This window comes from Callospermophilus lateralis, chromosome 2 (assembly GCF_048772815.1).
Source record: "Callospermophilus lateralis isolate mCalLat2 chromosome 2, mCalLat2.hap1, whole genome shotgun sequence".
In the NCBI taxonomy this organism is placed as follows: domain Eukaryota; kingdom Metazoa; phylum Chordata; class Mammalia; order Rodentia; family Sciuridae; genus Callospermophilus; species Callospermophilus lateralis.
This window is the reverse complement of record NC_135306.1, coordinates 145487927-145511373: the sequence shown is the minus strand read 5'-3', so window position 1 is coordinate 145511373 and position 23447 is coordinate 145487927. Positions and strand designations below refer to the sequence as shown.

The 23447-nt window shown below is 45.6% G+C and overlaps 1 protein-coding gene across 7 annotated transcripts in view; it reads right to left on the bottom strand.

Moving 5' to 3' along the window:
* Positions 1 to 23447, bottom strand: part of Tenm4 (teneurin transmembrane protein 4) — a 768485-nt gene that overhangs the window by 252775 nt on the left and 492263 nt on the right. The window lies entirely within an intron of this gene.

Genomic DNA, 23447 nt, shown 5'->3' with positions numbered 1-23447 from the left:
TTTACTTAAAAGGGGGAAGGAGATTAAAAACTACCATATATTTTCATTCAAATACAAAAAAAAAGAGGTTAATGAAGGAACTTAATCAATTGGAAAATGATATTTAAAGAATTCTTCAAATGCCAGGCATAGTGGTATAAACCTGTAATCCCAGTGACCAGGGAGGCTGAGACAGGAGGATTATAAATATGAAGACCTGCCTCAGCAACTTAGCATGACCCTGCCTCAAAATGAAATAAAATAAAAGGGCTGGGGATATAGTTCACTGGTAGAGCACTCCTGGATTCAATCCCCAGCACCAAAAAAAAAAAAAAATTCTTCCCTTCTTAGGAAAACATCAAATTATTTCTCATTGTTGGAATTAAAAAAAAATGGGTTGGAAATGTGGCCTAGGCATCTCTGATGTTATTAGTTCATGTTAAACTCACAAAAGAGTCTTCCATGCATGGGGAAAGGCAGTGACCCCAGGCATGTCTGAAACTGGGGGCTGAGAGAGCAGAGAAAAGAAGGAGGTGGTTTGGCAGGCAGGCACCCTGCCCCCCAGGCCAGGCAGAAGAGATCCAAGAATGTTTGGGCCATGGCTTCCAGTTTGCAGAATACAGAAGAAGGGACTGTGCTTTGCATACCTGCTCCTCTTCATTTTATTGCCAGCCAATGCTCCCCACAGTATAAGGGTTTCATAGTCAAAAACATTTGAGAAGCACTGCATTTTCTCTTCTCTACTTAGAGAACCTCTGTGCCCATTATCTAGCAAGTTAATGCTTCAAAGAACTCCTGGAGCAAGGAATATCTTTAGCAATCTGTCCATGGAACCCCAGCACCAAGTAGCACCTATAAACATACTGCAGGGCTAATTAGAGCAGCATCTATCCCTAGATGTCTTAGGGATAGTTTATTCATTTGTTTTTATTTTTGGTACTAGGGATTGAGCCCAGGGGTGCTTTACTACTGAGCTACATCCCTAACCCTCTTTTTAAATTTTGAGACAGGGTCTTGCTAAGGCTGGCCTTGAACTTGCAATTCTCCTGTGTCAGCCTCCTGAGTCAGACATGCATTACTATGCCTGGGTTTTTCAAAGATCTTCCTCTTCCACCTGGGTTATTTCAACCACCTCCAGGCTCATCTCTCTATAATCAGTCATAACCCTGATTATCAAGTGATTTTTCTTGATAGGAAGTCCGACTGCTTTTTACGTTTAATCAAAAAATTTCCATGGATCCACACTATCTACAGAATACAATGTGAACTCAAGTCTGATATTCAGGATTCTCCCTGATGTAACTTTAAATGACAATCTGACTGTTTTCTATATTTTACTTTCTGGTCCCCTGATCATTCACCCTAGGTACCCGCCTTCTTCTTCTTCTTCTTTTTGGAAATAATTTTAGATTCACCTCAAAGTTGCAAATATAGTACAAATAGTTCTTGTGTATTTTTCATCCAATTACTCTCAGTAATGTTCAGCCTTTCCAAATGATATTCATTGTTTCCTACCTTTGATTTCAACTCAAGATCATCTGTCTCTCAAAGCCATGTCCACATCTGAATCATCTTTGCATCTCTCCCAGAACCTGGCACCAAGTACCGAGCAATAAGGCAGAGACTCAGTGGTTCCCAGACTTTTGCATTTCATAGTAAAGTTTTTTTTTTAAGTCTAAAACAAAAATCGCAAAAGAAAACTTGTCCTCTATTCATCACTACTTCATTGTAAAAGGGATTATCTTATTGGGGAGGACACTGCTAGAACCAGAGATAATTCTGATGAACTGCCGTTATCACTCTGATCCTCCCTTTTGTTGCAAGCAAGAGCCCCGTGCCAAGTGCTGCAGACCAGCTTCTGTAGGCTAAAGACACAGCAAATGGAACCACAGAGGTTGTTCTGGTTTCCTGGCATTTGGTCAGGCTTATGGTGAGGGGACTTCTGTATTTATTGGCAGCTTCAACTAAGCTCGGAATGTAAGTATTCACGATATCTTCACACAAGACTTTTCCTTGTTCCTATGGCCACACCAGAAGTGATTTGGACTAATTAAACACAGAAATTGCATTCAAAACTAAAAGTCCATTTGGAATTCCCAGGTCTCTCTTCTGGTGGTAATGCCTTTGCGTAGTCTGGGCGGTGAACACACTTCTTTGCACATACATCTCCCATTCCTCAGGGCTCCAGTCACTTTCTACAAGCCAATAAGGGTAAGGGAAATCACACATTGCTGCAACCTCCCGTCGTTTCCTTTCTCCTTCTCTGCTACTTCAGCCGGAACGGAGATGAATTTTCCTGCAGCATCTGTCTCCAGAGGAACACTTCTTTCTCCACAAATGGCTGAGCCATTCACAGTGTTTAAAAAGCCCAGGATGATCTTTCTCTAATACAGAGTGCCCATGGCAGAGCCCTCGATAGCTCACTGCTGCCTGATAGAATCACACTCAAACTTTACAGCATGATCTTCTTTGCCCTTCATAAAATGGCCCTGAAGGTGTTTCTGGAGTCTCTGAGGGAGGAAGGAGCTTGGCATTAGCAATTTCATAACAATGCCTTGCTCTTTTCCCCCTTGGTGTCTTTGTTCATCATCTTTCTTCTACCTGGAAATCTTTTCCTTGCTGTCTGCTCAGAGAACTTACAGTTATACTGTCAAGAGTCAGAATAAGCACTGGGCACGGTGGCACATGCCTGTAATCCCAGTGATTTAGGAGGCTGAGGCAGGAGGATCACAAGTTCAAAGCCAGCCTCAGCAACTTAGTGAGACCCTGCCTCAAAATAAAAAATAAAAAAAGGTCTGGAGATGTGGCTCAGTGGTTTAAAAAAAAGTCAGAATTAAGTGCCTGTTCTTGACTGCAGCCTTACTGACCCCACAGGGAGAATTAATTTCCCCTGTTCCCCAAGTTCCCACAGCAGCCTGTACAAGCTATTTGTAAAGTGGGTTAATAACTACCTACCTCATGGAGCTGTAAGGTTTAAATGTAAATACACTTAAAGCATTCAGAACGATCCATGGCACTTAACAAATTAGTCAGTACGATCATCATTGTTGCTGCTGTTGTTAAAATAACATCTTTGTCCCCTGCTTGTTCCTAGTCAGGCCCTTCCAGGCCAGGAGCTCATAGAGTGCAGGGACTTGGTTCTTTTATACCTCTTATCCCAGCACCTGGCATGTGTCAGTTATACAGTAGGAAGGAAATAAATTACTTTTTAAGAAATTAATCATCTTTTGACTCTAAAGTGGCCTGTTTTCACTAGAATATGCACGAAAGAGAAAAGTACGAAGGAAAAAGACAGAAGCCAATTGCAGTCGCAAACTTTGCAATAAACGTAGCTACGCTCTCAGTGCGTTTCCTTCCGGCCTCTTCTTACACGTGGGTCAGCATGCTTTTATCAAGTGGGGCTTATACTGGGTATGTGTCCAATTTCCACCTAACATACACTATAAGAGTTTTCTTATATCTTTAAATATTATTTGAGGATATAATTTAAATAGCTACTTAACACTTCATGGTAGAGGCAGGAGATAATGTTCTTCTACCCACTTCCTATTACTGGACATCCACGTCTTTTTCGGTTTTTGAAAATATTTCTTGAGTTGAATTGTGAGCTTTGCCAGGGAGGAGGTAAGTCCCAGCCACCACCCCTTCAGGAGGAATGGGCTGCTGTATTAAGGACGAAGGATGAGTCCCTCTTACTAGGATGGTTTAAGTGGCTCTTGAAAGACAGCAGATCTTCCCGGGTGGGCACACTCCCAGGCTGTTGGGGACAGCAGGCTCAGACCAAAGTCCTCCTCTTCTCCCTCCTATTCCCCTTCATGCCCCATCCCATTAACATTCCTCCTGGGAGACAGCAGTTCCAAAGGACAAGCAGGCATTGTTAGGATTCAAGGGCCCTGAGAAAGGGCCCTGTAACTTGATCCCTACTGGTTGGGATACGCTTGGGCAGGTCACCCTGGGGACACCCTGGTGACAGACGAAAGTGCATCTCAGAGCCCTGGATTGTGTTTCCATGACACAGGTGTGGGGAGATTATCTTTCTGACAAGCCCCGCACTTACCCCAATCTCTGCAGCTGCTTTTGCTTTTGTCCCTGGTCCTAGGCCAGCCAGAAATAGCCCCTCTCAAGCCCTGCTTCATGAGAACTAAGAGCTACCTCTGTCAGAGCCCCTTTGCCCAAGAGACTTACCCAAAGAACCTGACAAATTGCCCCACTTTGTCAAATGAACAGTGAACAAACAGCCAGCACTGTGAGTACCTGAGCAGGCGTGTCCCCCGAAGCCAGTGGGGCCCTGAGACTCCATCATGGAGCCCACAGCAGGGTGGTGCAGAGACTGTGGGCCTTCCGCTTGCTAGCTGACTGACCTCAGGCAACTCATGTGACCTCTCTAAGCCTCAGTTGCCTTGCCTGTAAAAAGGGAACCCAGCTGGTGTCCTGGAGTTGCTGTAAAGATGAAATGAGGCCAGAGACATGATGCACTAAGCACCCTATGTGCCGGCAAAGGAGCTCCTAGGAAAACCGAAAGGGGCCAGGTGTGCACCAGGAACAGAAAGTGGCCCATCAGGGACTGGCAGGTGGGTCCACATGCAAAGGCCTAGGCCCCCCTAAAGCTTCGGGCCAGGCTGCTGAGCCGGTGCAGAAGAAGCACCCACACAGAGGAGGGCTGTTCTGGTCAGGTCTTGGCGACACCCATTTAGACATGACTTGGAGGGAGGCAGGAAGGCAAGTGCTGGCAGGGTGCCAGCCAGGAGCCCACTAGAAGCAGGTGCTGTGGCAGGGTGGACTTGGGGACACAGGCTGCTTGGCTCTCTGCGCCCACCCCGATGTGTTGCACAATCCAGAGCAGGCTCTCCCCGAGCCCGAGGCTGCCCTGACTCATTCTCACCTCACAAAGCTGTCCCCGAAGTGGGTAGAAGCTGTCTCTGACAAAACCCAGACACATTCCTGGCCTGTCTTTAACCAGCTTTCTGTTCTGTACGATTGAACATTTTCTGAGAACCTACTGTGTGCCAGGTGCTGTTCTTCATGCTTTTGTACACAGAGCCTCATGACACTCCTGTGATGGAGTTGTTCCTGTCCCAAAGCAGCAGTGAGAATTGAAGATGAGGTCTTTTAAACATGGAGAAGCATGGAGTCAGCCACTTTGGGGACAGCCTGGGGGATAGTACCACGGGACCAGGCTACCAGCTGGCACTCCTCGGTGCAAGGGCAGACCCCGGCCCCCAGCCTTCAGTGCTTCACATGTGCAAGGCAGCAGGCAGCAGTCTGGCCTCAAGGAGCCAGAGGGCTGGGGGACTTGTACCTGGAGGATTTGTCCTGCCAACTGCCTCCCACTCCCTTCTCTTCCCAGGTAAGAATTATTATCCCTCTTTTGCAAAAGACAAAAATAAGGCTCAATGAGGGAATTTCCCAGTGCTGTGTGGCCACACAGGGGAAAGTATTAACATGAAGCCACTTCTAGTGGCCCCACAGCTGTGCCCCTCGGGTCACTGTCTTCCCAGGAGAACCCCTGGCAGGCTTGGAGAGCTCATGGCTTCCCAGTGCACTGGGCACATCCCACCAGACTTACATCTGACCAAACCCTCCCTTCAAAGCTGGTGTGAGATTCCATGGGGGTCTTTAGGACAGATTCTTTGGTCCTTTTCCAGAACTATGCATCTGCTGCTAGCCCTAAGAAGGGGACTTTAGCTAAAGATCCTTAATTAACAGGCACCTTTCAGACAGGAACTGAGCTGTTCCCTGGTGAGCAGGGACAGCAGTCCTCAAGCTGGGGCAGGAGGCCCTGAAGGAAGAGGGTGATTTCATACTCCAACTTTTAGGCCATTTTCTAGTAGTAGAGGAGGTATGTTCTGAAGCATGAGACATGTTCTGAGAAGAGTCTTAAAGAAGTGCGACAGAAAATGGAAGGATGTCCTGGAGCGAGGTGCTGGGCTGGGTGGGTGCAACTGGCAGACTCAAGGACTCCAAGGAACACAGATTGGAAACTCTGAACCCAGCCTGCAAATGGGCAGGAAGCAAGGCCAGTCCCTTCCCACCCTCATCTGTCCCTCTTCATATATATTCCTTCCTCTGCTTCACCAAGAGAAATTCACATTTAGCAAATACACATCTCTTCATTGCCAGTCATAAAGATTCATCTGTCCAGAGGAGTGGTGAGTTTCAAAGCATAAGTAAAAAGACAATTTTGTTTTTTAGTAGGGAATTGAACCTAGATCTTTAGTGATAGTGCAGATGACCTGTTGGAAAGTCTTGACAATCCAGGTGTGCTACGTGAATGTGCAAAAATGTGCAGTCAAGAATCTAGATGCCAACACCAGAATAAATTAAGAGTAACAAGGGCTGGGGCTGTAGCTCAGTAGTAGAGCGCTTGCCTTGCATGCATGAGGCACTGGGTTCGATCCTCAGCACCACATAAAATAAATAAGTAAAGGTTTTGTTCATCTACAACTAAAAAAAAAAAAAAACTATTTAAAAAAAATTGAGAGTAACAGATGTTAAACAAATATTGGTTTTCTCTATCCCCTATCCTGTACTTAAAATGCTTCTCTTTACTAAATATTCTACTAACCAATTACCAGAGTAACGCATACTCTGTTTATGTACAGCTTCTGGGCAAAATGCCTGTTGCATGAAGGTGTGTGTGTGTGAGGGGGGGCGTGTTCTAGCAGGCATGCTAATGGGGCTGTTTTCCTATACCTGTCCTTTTGAGCACTCAGACTGTCACTTGCCTCATTTCACAGAGGCTGGAGAGGCCAGCAGAGCAGGTGGTCTTTTTCCTTTAGAGGTGAAGACCCAGGAGGCAGAGTGACTTTCCAGTAGTGTCACCCAACTTGTGAGGCGCTGAGCTGAGATCGGGTACATCTACCTGCCTGGGGTAAACTGGCCTATTCTGTGGTGCTGCAGATCAAGATGCAAACCTGAACAGAAGCAGGGCGGGGTTCTCAGTCCTGAATCAGGTAAAAGTAAAGGAGACACCCAACTCTGGCCCACACTTCCTGTCTATCCCTACCGCATCTGCTGAAAGAAGAAGGCGGGTGAATACTCTTCTCTCCCCTGAACACACATCTAGGAGCCTAGGCTCGGAAGGAACCGGTGTGTCCTATCTGAGGCAGCTGCCTTGCTCTGAAATAACAAATGGAACTTTCTTCTCATCCTCAACATCCTCATAGCCCTGCAAACAACGAGTAGCTTAAAGGGCTCGGCTGAGGCAACTTCAAAAGGGCAGGAATCACAGTGGTTTTCATCCTCCATCCCACAGTCTGGGATTTAGATGTTGGCTGGCTTCCCTTGGTCTGTAGTTCCTGGTGCCCAAGAACAGCTCTTGAGAGACGGGTCTGGACATCAGGAGCCTTCCTGCTCTCTGAATCAGGACTATTCGGAGAGCCCCCCTCTACCCTGCTGGGCTGGGATTATTCTGCTCACTCAGAAGGGTCTTCTCATCTCCTAGGGACATTCTGGCAGCATGTGGCAAAGCTCAGGTTTGAACCTAGGCCTATCAGACTTCAAAGTCTCTATTTTACTTAGAACACTTAATGAAAAGATAAAATCATATCCCTTTCCTGGGATTTTCCATGTGAGTTCTCTTCCACCAAGAACTTTAGCTACCTTTCAGCTAAAAACAATAATAATTTTGGACAAACTTCTTCATTACCAAAATATGATGACTACTATCTACAGAGCTTCACAAATTTGACATGCTCTGATAATCAATAAGACAATACTGACAGAGTGCCTACCGTGTGTACAGGCTCCAGCCATTCAATAATTATATCACCATAGGACTGGAAAATCTTGTAGTAAATCTTATAATAAACATTGTCTATAAATAACCAAGAGGCTGAAGCCCAGAGAGAGGAATCAACTTGACCAAGGCCATACAGCTTCAGGGCTCAAACTCGGAAACAGGCACAACAGAACCCTTCAACCACAGAATGCAGCAGCTTCTGTGTCTGATTGGATTATGGTCTGGGCTTAAAGTGGGGAGTGGGATAGGGTGGAGGCAGGGTGTTTGGGGGCCTGGCCAAAGATTAGAAAAGCAGAAGGGGACCAAAAAGATTTTATTCCCAAATGCTACCTCCCTAGAAAACTTTAAAAAGAAAAGTTTGCCTTTACAATCTGGAGGAGTTTTTCATGTTTCAGCTCATGCTGAATTGTTTTATGCTGTAGCCATAAACCTCCAACAGAGAGGGTGTGGGGACAAGGCTGACCCAACTTTAACTATGGCCGCACCGCTGGAAAGCTCAGGTTACGAGGATCACTTCTGGTGCCAAGGCAGTTTAACAAGTATGAATGCACATAATTTGTTCCAGTTGTCCTACCTCAGCATAGAAAGGCTATTTCTGGGGTGGGGCTCCCCACACTCCCGCCAATGTGGTTCCCATTACCAGCTCTAGCGCCTTGCGGAAGTCCCCTCCATGCCCAGCGAGGACTGGCTCACCACAACTGCAGAGTGTCTATAAAGTTTCAGAGGTCCCTATATCTAAGGGAATGGGGGCGGGGGAGGGTTGCTACTTAAAGCATCCAGTGTCACCCATCCCAAGAAACCCTTTTCCCAAACCCAGATGTTACTGTCTAATCTCTCTCCAACCCAAATAAGGTATCCTTTTTATTTTTTAAAAATTCAACCCTTTAGAAAAGTTAGAATAGCACAAAAGCACCTATGTACTCTTCATCTAACCCTATCAATTGCTAATATGTTGCCACGTTGCTATATTTCTATGGATATTTAATTTTTTACTGAACTATTTAAAAGAGAGTTGTAGGCATCGGTACAGTTCACATCTGCAAACATCACCTAAGAGTAAGAGCATCGCAGCACAGTGAGCAAACGAAGAAGTGTCCCACCATATTACCTGATATACATGCCTCACCTAAAAGCGTCCTCAGTTCTTTTCAAATGTCTTTCTTATGACCTTAAAAAAATTCAGGATCCAATTAAGATTAGGGGTTGCATTTGGCAATTATATTCTGTTAATATTTTAAAAAAATTTTTAAAAATTTTTTGATGTAGTGCATCATAGTTTTACATAATGGTGGGGCTCATTTTGGCATATTCATGAATTCATGTGACATCATTTTCTCCATTTAATCCTTAAATCTACCTTATTCCCTTCCCTTCCTTCTCTGCAGCCCATCCCTTTCCTCTATTATATTGGTCTTCCTTCTATTTGTTTGTTTACTTATTAATTGGTATATTATAGTTAAATGTAAAATTGGAATGCACTGACATATGCTCATATGCATATAGCACACTTTGTTCAACTTCATGCCTCAGATCTTCCCCTATCCTCCTCCCTACCCCTTCCATCTTGGGCCCCATCTTCTACTCTGCTGATCTCCCTTCTATTTTCATGAGATCCCCTCCTTTTATTCCTTTTTTTTCTCTCTAGCTTACTCATAGGAGAGAAAATATTCGATCCTTGACTTTCCGAGTCTGGTTTATTTTCCTTAGTCTCTTTCCATCTGCAGGAGCCTCCCACCCACCCAGTCACCTAGCATTCCTTTTTTCATGATACTGACCTGTTTGCAAAGTCCAGGCCAGTTGTCTCACTGACCGCCCCACGTTCTGGAAACCTCTGATGGTGTTCTCATGATTAGATTTAGGTTAAACCTCTTTGGCCAGCATACCTCGTGTGCGATGAAATGTACTTACTGCACGGTACTGGGATGGCTCAAAATGCTTCCCCACTATAATTAGTTCTCCACTTGTTCCTTTGTCCCTTTGTAATGAGCAAATATTCTGTGACACCAGGATCCACCTCTTGAGTCAAGTATCTTCATTGCCTTCTCTCCTCTCAATCCTCTGCACCCTGGAAATGCCCTTCCTAAGGTCCCCAGTGGCCAGCCAGAGGCCAAAGTCAATGGGCACTTTCACATTTGCCTTCTTGGCCCTTCAACAGGGCTGTATGTGATACTCAGGTCCTAGGGACACACAGTAAGTGACTCCAGACATCTTTTTAATGAATGAATGAACACACCCATTGAGAAAAATCTGTGTGACTTTGGGCAAGTTATAGCTTTTGGATGCTCAGTTCAGTATATCAGTAACTAGAGCAATGACAATCATCATAGAAACTTCTATTTAAGACTTTGCACTAGCCAGGCACTTCGCAAGAAGGAGAAGGCCTGGCCTTGAATCTCAGCTCCCCCTCTCCACATAAAGAGAGAGATGATTTAAATCAGTGGTTTTTATACTTTAAAAAATCCTAATATTAGAAGTGTTCTTTAAATAGGATCTTCATGAGAAGCAAATGTGGAACTCATAAAAGGGAACTGCTTCGGTTGAAGCAGGTGGTGAAGGCCATATGATGTCCTCACTTGAGTGGGGCTTTGGGGAGGATCAGAGAGGTTCAAACAGGAGGGGAAGGGGTGAATTCCAGCAGGCCATGACTGCCAGGACAGAAAGTTCCGACTGTAATCTGTAGCATTTAGTGCTGGCAGTGAAAGGAGCAGCTGTGGAACCGGGTCTAGCGTGGCTAGGCATGAGGCTGAACTGTGGAGGGGGAGCCCAGCACAGGGTGGAGGGCAGGGTTCAGGCGGGAAGCTGGGAATTATCACTGTTGCTTTGCTGTCTCGGCTTCCTCCTCTCATCTTTTGTCATTCTAATGCTCTCTACTGCTTTATCCCCTTTATTCCAGTGTTCCTCCTTGCAGGGAGGGGAGTCATGTCCAGCTGATGAGCAGGGTTAGCAGGGAGTAGAGGGGCAGAGGCCTCCAGTGCTCTGAGGGGCTCAGCACCATTCTGCTGAGTGATTCGATGACCTGAGAAGCCTGCCCATTGTCCAGGCCTTAAGGGGCCATTGCCCCTTACCATTAACCCACCTCAGGACAAAGACCATCACCAGCTCAGACAAATAAGCTGCTTAGCCAGACCTCATGCATCATCTTGTCACCCACACAGGGGCCCAATAGGAGTGTCTTAAAAGAGCTGGGAGCACCCGAGTGCAACTCAGCGATTTCCATTCAGGGGGCTTCTGGCCAGGGGCTAGGGATTGCTGCCAAGATTGCATGTAGCCTTATCCTCTGTGCACGGGGCGGGAAAAAGAACCCTCTGATCTGCTTTGGAGGTTCCCTTAGATTCTGTGGCTTCCTGAGAGCTGTCAAGAAAGGAGGACGATGGTTGTTAGATGACGAAAGGTAGCCTGGTGGGGTGACAAGAGGTTGGGTTGAAGAGTCAGGCACACCTGGATGAAAAATGCCCCTTACTGTCTGTGTGACTTTGGGCAGGTTGCAGCTTTTGGATACTCAGTTCAGTATATCAATAACCAGAGCAATGATAATCATAGAAACTTCTGTTTAAGACTTTGCACAAACCAGGCACTTCGCAAATGTAATTTTGCATTGAATTCTAACACCTATGAAGTAGGTATTATTATCCCTATTTTATACTGGAGGAAGAAAACGAACATCAGAGTTTCAATCATTTGCTGAAGATCATAGCTAATAATGACAGAGGCAAAATAAATTCAAACCTACGCTTAATTCTTCTGTTCCAGAACCTTCCAATCTTCTGGCATATTCAATGAGGTGGGAAAGGCAAAGGACCCAGCATAGCCCCTGGCACCCTGCAGGAGCTGAATGGTGGGATTTGCTCTTCTACTACACAAGCCAAGGGAAGATGAGACACCTCCCCACCCCCCCCCCCACCCGCCGGTTGCTGAGGTGGGCCCTGACATGAGTGGAGAGAAGCTCACCCATTCCTACATCCACTCCAGGAAACTCTAGTCCACAAAAGAGCTACTCCCTGAGGTGAGGTAGAGGGGGCTTGAGGCTGTTCTTTCCTCAGGGAGGAAGACAGCTCCCCTCCCCTCACTGGCCCCTGCAGTGGATCTCAGTGCTTCCCTCCCTGTCCTCTGAGCACCTGGCTGCTCAGGTAGGAAATAGAGGCAGTCTGATCAGAGTCCATTCTGGTCACACAGAGCACTCACAGGAAAAAATCTGCTAAATGAGTGGGTGAATGAATGAATGAACTAATAGATTTTTGAGGAAATAAACACTTTCTGACTTCAGAATTAGATGGGGAGTGTTTGGCTATACACAAATAACTGATATTATTATTATCATCATCATCATCATTGGATGGGAGGTGATATGTCAACATCAAGCCAAACAAATCTGAATGTATAAACTTGCCTGTCTTTTGGGGAGTTCCTTCTTTCTCTAGGAAGGTTCCATCCAACCGCCTCACATACCCTGGTGCATCCCTGACTTTTCCCCCCCACCGTGTCTGCTACAGGGTACAGCTGTTTGTGTGTGTCTGTCTCCCCAGTGATCAAGGTGCAAGATGGCTGCTTACTATTCTTCCGGGGTGCCGGCACACACTAGGTCCTTAATCATAATTTGCTGAACTGAACTGGTTTTAAGGGTGAACAAGACCCATTTCTTCCTATATCAGTCTAAATCACTAAATCATAAATACCCTTCCTTGTTCTCTCTCTCTCTCTCTCTCTTTTTTGTAATGGTGATTGAACACAGGGATGCTTTATTACTGAGCTATACCCCCAGACCTTTTTTTTATATTATTATTATCATTATTTTGAGACAGGGCTTCACCTAGTTGAAGTCACTGAGGCAGTCCTTGAACTTGCGATCTTCCTGCCTCAGCCTAGAAATTGCTAGAATAACGGGCACATGCCATGGATACCTGGCCTCCCCTGCTTTCTTTATTAGTGAGGTTGTGTTGTGTTCAGAAGCCTTTGTTTCTAGTCTTGATGGACACTTGTCACAGGCCCTGCTCTCCGTCCCCTCAAGAACTGTGTCATGCCTGCACCCAGGTTGGCAGCCAGAGGGAAGGGAGGGCATCTGAAGAAAGGCCTGGACTGCTGACTGTGGAGACCCCAGCTGCTGCTAGAATCTGGGCTTTGGAAGGGTCACTCTGGTTAGTGTGAGGGATGGACTAAAGGGAGGAACAGGAGGCAAGGAGCCAGGGAGGAAAGAAGACAGCAGGAAACACTCTGGCTAAGGGGAGCAGCCTCATGCAGAGAGAGCAGATAGCTAGGAATCATCTCAACCCGCACTTGTGCTCCTTCTCAGGATGACAGCAGATGGGTGATAACAACTTCAGTTTGGATCCGATAACCTTCTCACCCCCTGAAAATGTTCTGCATTCTTTGACAAAGAGCAAGAGCAGAGATTCACGGGGAGACACAAAGGAGACTCAAAGCACCGCTGTCCTTGATGTTATCCTGTGCCACCTTTGAAACCCCCACACTGCTCTGCTTAGTCCCCATTAGAGATGGGCACCTGGGCCGGAGAGCTGAGCATGGTGAGGTCACACAGGTAGGAGGAGGAGACACCAGTTTATCAGGTGTGTCCCCCGCCATCCACAGCGAGCTTCCACAGAGAGGCTTCTGGAAGCTCAGTGTGCGTACTACTGATGGTTGGCCAGCCAGTGCAGCAGCTCTCCAAGTTATTTATAGAAATACGATCCACCAGGGGAGGAGGAATGGAGCATAAACGAATTACCAGTCCTTTTCCTCTCCTTTCAACTCCAGGGGGAAGGCCGCTGACCAGGAGGAAAACACATCAGTTTCATCGGGTACCAAACATCACACTCAGCTGCTGGGATGGTGGGGAAAGGAAGCAGAGCAGGGGCATAGGGGCTCAGAGCTGTCTCTAAGACCCCTTGCTGTGTTTGCTTAGCTGCTGCCTTGGGCTCCCCGCCCCCCTTCCCCAAATCTCTGGAAATCACCCAGGAGGGGGAGGGGATCCAAGCTCAGGGTTCCCAGGCCAAGCTATTAATTGTGGAGACTCTTCCAAGCCTGGAGGGGTAAGAGTGTTGAAATGGGTCTTCTTTCCAAGGATATTGGGCCAAACATTTTTGGGTTCCATGAAGGGAATGAGGAAATGCGTTCACTGGGTACTTATAATGTAGCAATCATGGTGCCAGAAGCCTTTTCCATATTTTCTCATTTTCACAAGAATTTTGTGAAGTCCTATTAAAATCAATCTCTACAGAAGAGGAGATTGAGGCCCAGAGAGGTTAAGTCAATTGCCCGTGGTACACAGCAGAACAAGGACCTGTAGACCTCCATAGCCTATCTTTTCCTACCATGGTGCACATTGTGCCATTTCTGCTTTTCTGAAGGAATTGTTTTTTCATTGTTTAACTTCAAACACCTCTATAAATAATGGCAGTTCAGAGGGAGAGGGAGGAGGTGAAGAAGGAGTGGGGAGAAGAGGGAGCCACGTGGTTTCCTGGTCCACACTGGAGTCATTAACCAGTAATTGAGGATCCAGCTGAGCTCAAAGCACCCAGCTCAGACCTGATGACAGGGGCAGAGGGCCAGAGGCTGTGAGGGGAAGGTGGGAACCAACAGCTCCCTCAGGAGAGGGACAGCAGGGTGGGTTCTGGGAGCAGAATGAGATGTTTATTCTCAAGGTGAGCAGGCAGGCGGTAGGGTAGCAGTAAAAGCTCGGAGAGTGGATTAGAAAAAGTCACGGAGCTGTGCACCCTGTGGAGGAGATTTTCCAGCATCCCCTGGAGTGAGCCTTAAGGAACATGGAGTCACAGGAGGGATAGCTTCCATTTTTTTTCAGCCCTTTGACTGATGGAAGGAAGCAGTCTCAGTTTGCTGCTGGTGTTTTTAACATCTCACACTTGCCAATGTCCCTGTCTAACAGAGAGAGGCAAGTTCTGCTCTGTGTCCTTGAGCAGTCTCTTGCCAGACGAGATAACCAGTTTTCATTGTGTTTATTTTTACAGTTACCTTCTATTTATGGCAAGGCATTCGCTTGCCATATGGCAAGCGAGTCACAGTGGTAATATGCAATTTCCTTCTAAAATAAGTAAAAAAGTTTGAAAAAGAGTCAGTCTAAAGGAACACAAATAACAGTGTAGGTGGGTGCACCACCATGGTACAGACTATGCCAGTGACAGACACACAGAGGAAAAAGATTAAATGTTGATTTAATCCAGTTCTCTCACTGCCCAGACTAGAAAGCTAAGGGACAAGGCTCTTGCAAGGTGAAATAATAGTTTCTGATGTCCTCAGAAAAAACCAAATAACCATCAATAAATGAACTGGGCAAAATAAATGGGCAAAGGAACTGAACAGGCATTTCGCAGAAGAAACATGATCGGTCAACAAATATATGAAAAAATGTTCAACATCTCTAACAATTAAAGAGAAGCAAATTAAAACTACACTGAGATTCCTCTTACTCTAGTCAGAATGGCAATTATCAGGAATATAAGTGACAATAAATGTTGGTGAGGATGTGGGAAAAAACGTATACTCATACATGACTGCTAATTGGTGCAACTGCTCTGGAAAGGCAGTATGGAGATTCCTCAGAATACTTGGAATGGAACAACCATTTGACCCAGTTACCCCATTCCTCCATTAATACCCCAAAGACTTAAAATCAGCATACTTCAGTGACATAGCAACATCAATGTTTATAGCAGCTCGATTCACAATACCTAAGCTATGAAGCCAACCTAGGTACCCTTCAATAAATGCATGGATAAAGAAAATGTGGCCTATATATACAATGAAATATCACTCAGCCATTAAGAAGAAAGAAATTATGGCATTGCCAGTAAATGGATGGAATTGGAAACCATCATGCTAAGTGAAATAAGCCAATGCCCCAAAGCCAAAGGCCAAATATTCTCTCTGATATGCAGATTCTGGTGTTTGTGTGGGAAGAATAGAAGTTCATTGGATTAGACAAAGGGAAATGAAGGAAGGGAGAGAGGATGGGAATGGGAAAAATAGTAAGAATGAGTCAGAAAGATAGTAAGAATGAGTTTCTTGTGCTCATATATGAATACATGAACAGTGTAACTCCACATCAGGTACAACCACAAGAGTGGGAAGTTATACTCCATGTATGTATAAAATGTCATGTATATCTAAAAAGAATTTTAAAAATTAGAAAAAAAAAAAAAAAAAGCCAGGTGCCTTGTTCCCAGGCACAGGTCTCTTCAAAAAGCAGCTTTCCATGCTAGACTGGGAGGGTTTCTCCAGATAGGTTATAACTGGAAAGCTGAGCTTACATGGATGGCAGGGCCTTCCCAGGTCAGATGGACCATTGTGAGCAAATCCAAAGCCAGTTCAGAGCTGTGCAGCCCAAGGGAGCTCTCTCAGGTGCTCCGTGTTCTACATCTGTTGCTCAAGTGTCCCAGGCTCCACCACTGTCCCCACGCAGCCATCCTTACTGTTCTGTAGATCCAACAAGATGATATGTGTGAACAAAGCTTTGAGAATAAAATGGCTGCACAAATGTTAGTTATACTAATCTCTCAAATGCTCCTTGACTTTCTTTCAGGTGCATCTTTAACAATCTGGGCCCCAAAGTGTCAGGAAATGCTTTAAGATGTGGTGACCTAGCTGGGTGCAGTGGCACACACCTGTAATCCCAGCAGCTCGGGAGCCTGAGGCGGGAGGATTGTGATTCAAAGCCAGCCTCAGCAACTCAGCGAGGCCCTGAGCAACTCAGTGAAACTCTCTCTCTAAATAAAATAAATAAAAGGGCTGGGCATGTGGCTCAGTGGTTAAGTGCCCCTGGGTTCAATGCCTGGTGTTTAAAAAAAAAAAAAAATGTGGTGTTCACAAGGGCTCTGTGGAGCAGGCCACTAACATTTCAATGGGGACACAAACCAGGCTTAGTTTCCAGATGGTAGAGCTGGATGCATGGCTAATGTGCCTTCCTCAAGGGGTGGTCTGGGAGTTCCTAGATCCAATCAAGCCATACACCAAAATTGTTATTTCTGTACTTTTTAATGCAATGGCATTTGGGGGAAATGAATGGAAAAGGAGCTGCAGAGAGTCTGCAATCCAGTCACGTGAGTGACTAATTAGAGGGCCCTGGTTCTCCCAGGACGTTCAGTTACATTAATTCAAAGTGTGACCTGTTTATTTTGTGAGGTCAGGAAGAAGCCTTACCTCCTAGAAAGCCAATGTGGCAATTAAATTAGAGTCACTAGAGTTTGCCTGGGGGAATGTATGAAAAAGGGCTTTGTAAACTACATAAAACACAAGTGACCCCTGTGAGGGTGTCCCCACTGCCCCCAATTAGGGGGCATAATTGTCTGCCCCTGGTGGGAGGCCACAGGTGAGGGCTTGTCTGGCTCGGGAGCACCTGGCAGAGTGGAACGGGCCCTGAAGTCTGGGCCATGCTTTGAATCTTAGCTCCGTAGCTGGGCAAATTGCTTCATCTCCATGAATCTCCACCATTCTACCAGGTATGGTGGCTCAGTGTGCTATTTTTAAGGTGGTGGTTTTGCACGTGCATGGGAGGGGTGCTGGGAGAAAGGAGGGAGAAAGGGAAATCAACTTATTTTTCAGTTTCATTTTGATTTTTAATTTTGAAGTTAGGTGCCAGGCACTGTGGGCGTGCAGGAGGTACAGTGTGACCCAGACCTCCTTCCAGGAACTTGGAGCTAGATGAGGAGTACAGACACGTGAATAACCAGGGCTCAGACTGCAGGCAGGAGTCTGCGAAAGACAGTCGGGCATCCAAGAAGTGGGACACCACAGCAGAGAGGGTGCAGGAACACTTCCTGAAGAACTCACGCTGGCCAAGTTCTCGACTTTGGAGAAATGACAACTAGGCCTCTTGCCTCCTCAGCTCCCAGGCCTGCAGGCTGGCCAGCATGCTGTGCAGTTCCCTAAGCTCTCGCTGCCACGCAGAGTGGATGAGGCCTTTCCAGGCAGTAATTATGAGTAAACAACAAGTGCTCCACAGAGCTGCCCAGCCAGAGACTTACACCTGTATCGTGCGGTCTGGTTACTAAACCTTTCTGAGTCTTTGTTCCCCCATTAAAAAAAAAAAAAAAGGCACAATTCAGTATTATCACAAATTAGCCACCTTTACACCCCCCCCCCCCAATTTTCGGGCTCGGTCACACACACCTGTAATCCCAATGGCTCCAGAGTCCGGAGCAGGAGGATTGTGAGTTCAAAGCCAGCCTCAGCAATGGCGAGGTGCTAAGCAACTCAGTGAGACCCTGTCTCTAAATAGAATACAAAATAGGGCTGGGGATGTGGCTCAGTGGTTGAGTGCCCCTGAGTTCAATTTCTAGTACCCCCCAAAACCAAAACAAACAAACAAACAAAAACCCCAAACTGATAGACCAAATATTTTACTAAAATTCATCTGGTGGCAAATAACCTGAACTTACAGTAGTCTTTAAGCTTTTTTTTTTTTTTTTTCCCCCTTAAATCTGAAAATATCTGAATTCTGAAATGCATTTGATTTCAACAGTTTCATTTAAGGAATTTTGACCCCATAACTTAATTTAATTTCTTTCTTCCTTTCCTTCTTTCTTTCTTTCTTTTTCTTTCTTTTTTTTTTTTTTTTTTTGGTACAAGGGATTGAGCTCAGGGACACTCGACCACTGAGCTACATCCCCAGCCTTATTTTGTATTTTCTTTAGAGACACAGTCTCACTGAGTTGCTTAGTGTCTTGCCATTACTGAGGCTGGCTTTGAACTCATGGTCCTCCTATCTCAGCCTCCTGAGCTGTTGGGATTACAGGTGTGCCACCGCGCCCAGCTCGACCTATAACTTTTGTCTAGGGTCTTTCTGCTTAGAATATGATCCCCCCATCTTTCTGAAAAACACCCATAAGCATTTAAAATGTCATCAGGAATGTATGAATAAAGGAAAAACTCAATTTATCTCGCTACCAAGAGTTAGGAAGTTGGTTTCTCTATACAGCTGGTATAATAAAAATTTATTTACCAACAAAGGTCTTTTGATGCAAGGGCTGAGAGCAATGGTGAACCAAACTGCCTGAAGACTTTACCCTTTATCCTTACAACTTGCTAAGCCAGCAGACCAGAGAAACTGCAGTTGGTGCAGAACAACAGAAGCAGGTTCCATGAAATTCTTGGTGAAAGGAGAAAAAAACAAATCTCACTGGACACTTTCCTCAACATTTAGAAACAGGCATTTCACAAACTGACTTGGAGGGACCTGGGCAGTCTCCCCCCAGGGACTCAGAATAGGTTCTAAATTAAGTTGAAATTTTTTATATTGTTTTAAGAAAACACTTTTAGAAGGAGCTTACATATACACAGTGTTTCCCATTGAAAAGAAAAATAAACACTCCTCCACTGGATTGGAAGTCAAAACAAAATAATCCCAGCTGCTTAAGACCCTAGAAAGTCAATCAAACTGCCAAACAATAGTGATGCTGACTGTGAGAAATTTTCTAAGGAGAGGCAGGAAGGATCTGGTGCTGGGGTGGCTGGGGTGGAGTGGAGGGAAGTCAGGGATAGTCCTGTTTTTTGGAAGCTATGACAAAATTTAATGTCTAAGTTCTCTGATCTGATTTGCCTCTGAAACTCCTGAAGTCTTCACAAAAACACAATGAAAAGATTCCTTGCTGTGGTATCAGGCAGCCCTGGAGTACAAATCTGACTGCATCACTTAGAAGCTGTGTGACTAAGAGGAGGAAATAAACTTCTCTGGGCCTTTATTATTTCAATGAGATTAAAACAGGGTTATATCATAGGATAGAAGTGGTATCAATGATTCCACAAAATAAAATGCTTCTAACATGCTTCTTCAAGGTTTTGTAGTGATAGGCATCCAACAATGAGGAATTCTTTTAAAAGCAGAGAGGGGACACAAGAGACATCATGGCACAGCTTATATAGAATTCCTCTTGTCCTCTCCAGCCTTCTACTAAGGAGGGGACAAAAGTGACAGAGTCTAGTATTGGAAGTGAAATGAAAAAGAAAAAAAAAAAAGAAAGAAAGAAAAGATGACTCTGGAGTCACGCAGGCTTGGTTTTGAATCTTTGCCCACGTCCCTTAAAAGAAGCAGGGCAAAGGGCAAGTCTCTGCCACTCCCTGGGCCTCAGTTTCCCAAACAGTGAAATAGAGATAAACTGAAGCTTAAATAAGATTATGCACAAAAAGAACAATCTGATTCACAGAAGGGGACCTTAGGACACCAATTCCCCACCCCTAGGCCTTTGAGGAACTCTAAACAGCCTTCTCTGACCCTCTTAAATATTAACTCCCAAGTTTTCAAAGTCCCCTCTCTTTAGAATTGAGATTAGAACAACTCATGAAGCATTTAATATTTATTCTGAACAGTTTCTTTGGGATAGGGACAAATACTTACTTAATCCTAACCACTTCCTTAGCTTCTCAACAGCGACCAGTTGATATTTCAGTGAAATCTTTCTTTCTATACATCAGTGGTTTCTGGATGAGTGCCCTTGGGGGAGGATTAGGCTCCTGATGACAAAGAGCCACTTGCCCTATTTTCCACAGGGACTGTGAGTTGTGCTGGGATGCCCCATGTGTCCTCTCTGCACTTTACATGGGGATTTTCGCAGGGTGGTTCTTAGACATCTCAGGCCTGGGGTCCCAGCTTTGGGATAGAGTTGACACAGCTGCAGGCAGCGGGCCTCCAGGGGAGCGGGAGAGAGGCAGCCCGGCTGCTGGGAAGGCCGGTTTCAAGAGGTCAGCTTCGCCACAGGAAGCTGCCAAATTTTCACCCTTCAGGAGCCAGAGGGGCATCCTTTGTCATTAAAATGCATTCCCAACTAAATCTGAGGGAAAGCGGCTCTAAAGTAATTGATCTGTTTAGGGTGGTCTTTAAAACCTTAAATTGGTGGCAGGCAATAGGGTATGTAGTTAGGGAGGTTTTAAAACAGTTTTGTCTTTAGATTCCTTAACAAACTTGGAAGGTTTTCTCCCTGCCATTTCAGGGATGGAGGAACAGATGATCAGAGAGGTTCAGGACCTTGCCTGGGGTCCCACATCAGGAGTCCAGTTTCAGGTTTGGGTCTCCAGCCTCCAGGGTCACCTCTGCTGACCTGTAGTGGTGTGTAGTTTGCATTGCTTGCTCACTGGTTCATTCATTCACTTCTTCAATGAACACTGAATAATAAGTATCCCTAAGGCCATCTACGAAGGTGTTAAATGTTGTTATCTCTGGAATAAGGATGACACGTGCGTCACATTTTACCCTTCTGGATTATCTGAATGCCAACGAGCATCATTCCTTTTATAATTAGCAAAATACTATTGCTCATAAACTCATTAAGATACTTATCTTTTTCTTTTATTCTCCCCCGCCCCTTTCTTTTTAAAGAAAGCATACCAAACTCTTTCAACTTTACTGCACTCTGATGTAGCAGGACCTACTCATGGTCCCTCACTAGTGCTAGACTCATGTCAGCACTGGCAGGTCCTTTAGTATATAGAAGGCCTTCTGGCTTGGGCTTGGGACAGGAGGAAGCATGCAGGGGATAGCTATAGGCCAGATGCAGTGGCTTCTCCCAGGACCCCAACCCTAAAGCAGGTGACCAATAAGGACCTAGAATCTCTCTTTAGGCATGGGACACATTTAAAAACAATCTTTAGAGTGATACTCAGAGCAAGGCCCCAGGGAAGCAATTCCTAATGTCTCGAACCCCACAGGGAGCAGGAGCCCTGAGGTGTAAAACTGAGCAGAGGTCTATAGGCCAAAGTCCCCCATCCCCATCTTCCCTGCACATCAGTAATGCAGAAGCACCTCAGCTTGCTCCAGAATTTGCAATAAAGTGATTGCTCTATTTCAGTTAATTAACAAAGGGAGAGATTAAGGACTTTAATCTCTTGCCTTCTCTTGTACCTGCAATGCTTATGTATAATAAAGTATATATATATTATATATAATATTATATTTAATAAATATATATATAACGTTTCTCCCATTCCTAATAAGCTAAAGAAAGCTATTGGCAGAGATAACTCTGACAGCACCACATGGCAATCATAAAACCAGAGTACCTTAGAAACTGCTCCATCATTGGCAAGATGGGGAAACTGAGGCCTGGAATAGAACAAGGACAAGTAGCCAATAAGCCACAGAGCTGGGCCTCGAACCCAGGTCTCCTTACTCCCAGCCTAGAGTTCCTGTTTCCATACATCGTTAGAAACATGGGCACCAAATCACTGAAAAGAAAGTGCCACCCTCAGAGAGCACAGGGAATGGGCCCTGGAGGATCCTTTGGGTGTGGGTCATAGAGAAGGAAGGGCCTAAAGTCCTGTCAGAGGATAACCATGAAGGCCAAAGATCACTCTGGTGCTTGACAGCAGTGGAGTCTGGGAGAGGTCCTGGCTAGGGGATTGACTCTGTACCCAGAGGAGCTCAGGTGACTTTAACCATGTGGCCTTCCATACTTTTCCCAGGTCTGTGCCTGTTTATGGCCCAGGTTCCCAGGTTTAAGCAGGCTCCCAGTTCCAGTTTTTTTTTTTTTTTCACATTTTCTTTCTGTTCAGAGGATTCTTAGTTATTCTTGCCCATAGTAACCACTGCCTGGCAGACTGTTCCTTCAGATCCAACTAGCACCTCCTCCAAGATGCATTTCCTAATTCCTTCAGGCAGCAGAGGCTTTATCCTGGGTAGGCTCCATCCTCCCTTATCGCCTTGGGCTGTGAAATGAGGGCCTCTGATGCAGGCCTTCTTGGAGCTTGCCTAAGTGCCTGGCAGCATGGGGTTGCTTTCACAGGTGGGCTCTGAAAGTTCTCTAGAGGAAGACTGCAGGTGCCTGGGAAAGGCATCAATATTTGCTAAACTTCTTCTCTGTCCCAGGCACTGTGATGGGTGCTCATCAGGAGCTGGCTAATATATTGTCCACTTTATGCTTGAGGAAACAAGCTTGGAAAGACAGGGATGTTTCCAAAGTCCTAAAGCAATAAAGCTTACATCTAATGCAGAGCTGATTCCAGACCCCATGGACTCTGCCTTATACTTCTCCATATCTCTGCCTCCATTTCCAGAATCCTGTTTGAAACTCAGTACTGCATGGGCACTTATAAATAAATGTTTGCCATGTCAACATAACCTACAGTATTAATTGTGGGAAAACAGTCTCATTTCTTCTGCTAGAATCAGGAAGTTTGGGGGCCATTAGAGTGATCCCAGGCTTCCTCATCTACCACAGAGGCTTGGATACCCTATAGAACATTTTTGCAAAGAAATGGACTGGCCTCTATTTTGAACACAGGGCAAGCATCTTGGCCCAGGTGAACTCGGTCAGCCTGGAACTCTCCCACTGACCCCAACTCACCTCCTCTCCTTAAAGAAAGCCAGGGCAGAGCTGAGAAAAAGAGCTGGTCACCGGCAGATCCATGCTGAAATGCAGTGGCTCTGTCTCAGCCAGCATTCAGCCCTGCCACCGCCTGGGGCTTCAGAGCCCTGTCTCCAGACTGTGTAAAAGTTCGGAACTTTCAAAGCTAGTGCTGGGCTTCAGGTAGGACTCCTTCTCTCAGTTTTCCCATTGTTAATGGGGATACTAATTCTGGTCTGGTAGGAAGGGTTGTAAGAATCCAATGAAGCAACAGGTGACAGTGCTGACACAGTCCCTGGCACACAGTGGGAAGCCAATCAGTGTTATTAGTATCTGGACTCCCCACTGCGCTCCCTGCCAATCTTTGTATCTTCACCTGCCTGGAGCTCTACCTGATGCTTCTGTCGTGGTGTCTGTGCACCTCTGTCCGTGCACCTGCCTGCTGG